Source organism: Pygoscelis adeliae, unplaced genomic scaffold, assembly GCF_000699105.1.
Source record: "Pygoscelis adeliae isolate BGI_AS28 unplaced genomic scaffold, ASM69910v1 Scaffold61, whole genome shotgun sequence".
NCBI classification, from domain to species: Eukaryota; Metazoa; Chordata; class Aves; order Sphenisciformes; family Spheniscidae; genus Pygoscelis; species Pygoscelis adeliae.
This window is the reverse complement of record NW_008824010.1, coordinates 2,155,823-2,160,599: the sequence shown is the minus strand read 5'-3', so window position 1 is coordinate 2,160,599 and position 4,777 is coordinate 2,155,823.

Sequence of the window (4,777 nt, the reverse complement as noted above, 5' to 3'; positions counted from 1 at the left end):
TTCTCTCCTGGAGCTGTTGCAGGAAAGCGAGGTGGGCACCGAGCACCGGCTTCTTGCCATGGGCTGCTGGGGACAGCGTGCTGGGGGCCTCTTACCTTGGGAACAGCGGGGTCTGCCCCATGGGACTTGCATAGCCCCCGTAAATCGTTGTGAGCCTCATCTGCTTCTCGCAGGAGGCCCAGCCAACGCAGGTGCCCGCAGAGGACCAGCCACAGCCGCACGGGAGCCTGGGGGCGATTCCCTCAGCTCACCAAGAGACGGGCACGCAGCAGCCCGGGCTGAGCCCCAGGGGGCACCGAGGGCAAAGCTACAAACTCCTTTACACAGCAATTGCCTTTCTTCTGTTTTCCAACTCAATATTTTCTTCTGTTTACCTTCTTGATAGGGTGACTTAATGCTATTCTTCTTTTGCACAATATCACTCGCTTAAACCTCCATTGCGTTGCACACACACGTCTACAACAAATTTTGCTGCTGGGAACCCCACTAAGAGGCTCTGGCTTGGTGTATCGGTTCGTTAGTGCGGGGTCGGTCGTAATGACCGAGACGTGTCGTGCTGCTGTTTGTAAGGGCTTGGTTGGGATGCCCGGGCCCATCGCCGCCAGCCCCCGGGCAGGGCTGGGCGCGCAGTGCCATCCTTGCAGGGTTATTCGTGATGGGAATAGTTCAGGGGAGGGAAACTTGCAGAAAAGATGGTTTCAGTAGTAATAAGAAGAGGGACTTTGGTACATTACTGCATGCTATGAGGTATGTCTTTAAGCTTCAGTAAACTTTTGGAGTCCCTGGGAAGCTGGTAATGCGCCTTTGAAGGAAGCATGGCTTATGAAATTGCAGTTTTTAGCTTAGCTGGGTAATGTTAACGAGAAAATATTGTGGGCTGCGGGTGGAAGTCTCCCAAATCTTATCAGTTAGGAATAAATTATTCTGTTTTCTTAAATGAAGCAACGCAGTGCAATACTGCTCCTAAATCAGGCTGACAGTGAGAATTATTTATTAATTTGTATAGGACCAGACACAAGCTCAGCCAAATAATGCAAACTAAACTGTAGCAAAGAGTTACAAACTTCAGCTTGCTGCAGGCAGGGAAGAGAAGTTTTTGCTGTGGTTTTGAGAAGGAGCCGGCAGGCTGGGGCCAGCACCCTGTACGATGGAGGTGGCGTGAGAGGGTGGCACAGAGGCGGAGATGGAGGGACAAACCCTCCTTTCCGCTGGAGCCGTGGCGAAGATGATCAAAAAAAAATGCCAGGCTTTCAACTGCAGTGCAGCAGCTTCACAGTAATTAAAGCTTGAGATCGCCAGCTCTGCCTATGCCTGCTGCAGCCCAGCTTGCACATCAAAAGGAGATGTTTCCCGTGAGGACAGGTCCTACGTCACCAAATTCGGGTTTTGATGAGCACTATGGGCCGGCGTGTAAGAGTGATGATCCAGAAAAGTCTCTTAACAGCAGCTCGTACTGAGCAGGTGATGACATATCGATCACGGGTACCCCAGGCTCACGGCGACTCGGCGATGCCCTGCTTTTTGGGTAGCACAGGCTCATCCGAAGGGACCATCCCTGGAGCAGGGGGTGGCCCCTTAGGGCAGAGCAGGCTCCCAGCTCTGAGGGCTCAGGCTCTGCGGGTACCACGCAGCCGCGGCTTCCCCTCCTGCCAGCACCTGGCCTCCTACCCAGGGAGGATTTATTCCTCCCTGAACAGATCTCCAATGACGTTATTAATCAGGGAGATGGATGAGTACAACACAGTTTATTGGGCGCTGTGGATGAGTGATAAGTCTGGGTGACGATGCCTGGGATAGCAATCAGGAGAGGGCGAGCGAAAGGAAGAGGAGGGAAGAGCAGCATTGTGGGTAAATATATGCGCTTCTGGTGGTGATTACCCTCCAAGTAATTAGTTTTTAAATCAGGCAGACGTTTCAGGAACTACTCACTATGAGCTGCTTTATTTATTTATACTCCCTTTTATTCTTATTATTTATAGTCATCCTTTTTGTACGGTGATGCTCTCTGGGTCAGGCTGGTCAGGTGGACCCGGGACCCACCTCCAGCCTAGCCCGGTCAAGCAGCCACCTCCTCCAACGCTGCCAGGCACCCCGAGAACCCGGCTGTGCTTGGGGTCCTCCTCTCCCTCCCGCAGCCAGGCGAAGGGGAGCAAGCACCCGTCATCGCTGCGGAAAGCCCTGCTCCGATCAGTAATTAAACTCTCACTCATCTTCATTTCCCTCATTTGTTAAAGTGAGGCCACTCAATAAGCCATTAGCGCAAGGCCCTCTCTGTCAGCTACAGCATCGTTAGGCAAATTTCCCTCCGAGAGAGCTCGGGAGGGTGCGGGCAGGGGAAGCAGCCCCTTGCCTGCCTCCTCCTCTGCCCAACCCCTCCCCAACCGCCCCCCTCCCAGGTCCCTCCTGCCCTTCAGCCAAGGCTCTGGGGAGCAGGAGGGGGGAAGGATTTTGCAATGGCAAACCCTTCCCCCAGCTGGGATTTTCTCATAGCACCACACAAACCCCTGCTCCGTCAGAGCATCTGGCATTGCTGCTCTCCCTTCGCCAACTCCACCTCTCCGGAGCTTCGTAACATCTGGAAGCCATTCCCCGCGCCATTCCTGTGAACGGACCTCCGACCCGCCGAGCTCCTCCTCTGGGCTAAACAAAAGCCACCCTTATTGCTGAGCTTGGGAATTTTGCCCGCCTTCCCCTCGCCCCAGCCACAAACCGTTTCTCAATCTGTCGCCAGGAAAGCATCTGCCTGGAGAGCTCCGGAGCATCCTCTGCCCCCTCTCCCTCCACGGGCACGGTCAGATGCCGGCATGGAGGAAAGCTGCAAAAAAACCCAGACACCAGCGCAAGAAAGAACACCATACCGGGAGAAGCTACTGCAGAGCCGTCCAGAAGCAAAGCCCATGGTCCATGTTTGTAATTACTACAACTACATGTTGACTTCCCCCCTCCCCCCCAAGAGCTTTTGCTCTGGGTCTTGCTCCGGTTACAATACCAAGAACAGCTTGATCTCGCTGCTTCTCCCCAGTAGACGCATTTGGTAGAGAAGAACTGTGGGGGTGAGGAGTGTCTGAACTAAAGCAACCACAAAACTGCAGTATAGCACCACAAAAAAAAAAAAAAGTATTGCTAGGGATGGGTTTAGCACTGGGGCAAAGGGGGGCCTATCAACAAACTTCACTGCACACCTCACTGGATGCCGTAAAAAACGAGCTGATTCACTGCTCTGAAACCCAGATACCAGCAGAAAAGCAGAAGAAAAATGTACGTAAGACTGTCCTGTACTCTAGGAACCCAAGCCAACCTGACTTCTGTCCTGTTGATTTTGTTTTTGTACAGTTCCAGAATCACAGAATCCCGGAGGGGTTGAGGTTGGAAGGGACCTCTGGAGGTCATCCGGTCCAACCCCTGCTCAAGCAGGGTCACCTACAGCCAGTTGCCCATGACCATGTCCAGATGGCTTTTGAGTTCAACTGGCTCGAGGCGGGGAAAATACAATAGACATGTAAGAGAGAGATTAAAACACCACACTGGATGGTGTCTCATCTGCGACACCAGGAAAGAACGTTGTTTTCAGGAAGGCGAGTTCTCAAAGTGAAGCCAACTTCCAAGGGCATTGCAAGGGCAACCCTGCAGTCGCGAAAGGTTTTGAAGACCATCTGCCTGTGAAGCCAAAGCCACATCTGTGTGAAAGGCAAGCTGCTGCCTGCACTTGAACTAGGTGCAACCCCAATAAAAATACCAGCAACTGCAGTGAAAACAGCTTCACCATGAAAGCAGAGGGAGGGGACCCACCTGCCTCCCTCGGGATTTGCAAGGACACAGAGGCCATGCTGGCCCGGTCGCCAAGGGCGCTCAGCACCAGCAGCTCCAGCGTTTTGTAGAGTACCTCGAGCAGATATCTGAGGTAGGAAGAGTTAAGGGGGTTAGGAATAAATAAAACCTTCACCCCAAAGTGGGCAGAGCACAGCAGCTCCGGAGCTGGACTCTTCCGTCACCCTCAGCCCCGTGGGGTCCATGCAGCAACGATCACACCGTGGCTGGGAACAGACATTTCCAAACGAGCCTCCTTCTATTTGCATTCGAAACATTTATTTTGGGAAATACATATTAAACACTATTATTTATACAAAAATGGACTAAATTTGTCATAATGCTTATAACCCCCAAAAGGCCATTTTAATAGATCTGGATGAAGGTTTTTTTATTGTATTATTTTCTTTTTTTTCTTCCAAAAAAAACCCCAACAGGTTACAAAGGAGAGCGGCATGTCTTGCTTGGCCCAGCTTGAGATATCGACTAGAGGAAAAAAAGTTTAAGATGACATTTGCAGAAGTGCCTCACACAACAGATTTTTCTCCCCTTTCATAGTCTTTTTTTTAAACGCTTGAAATAGATATATTTTTTCAGTTAATACACTTTTTTTGGTTTTGTTTTTGCTAAAATATAGCAAGTCAGCAAGTAGATAGTTGTTCTTCCCCAACAGCTCCGTCGTGCTGTTGCGGGGGGGAAACGAGTTAAGGGGGAGAGCGGATTCTCCTTGCGACGCACCCCCCTGCACGCACCCCTTTGGCTTGCGGGGGGACACACATGTGTGGGGAACCCCTGCAAACCCTCCGCTGGGCAACATTATCTGGGCATCCCCACCAAGGTGAGAGCAACCTCCTCCTTCCTCCCGGTCACCTGTGCTGAAGAAGGTGGCTCTGTCCCCCACGGAGACCATCGGGTGGGCTCTGCAGGCACCTTCCAGCGCTAGAGGATGGGACACGCTGCCATTTAGTAT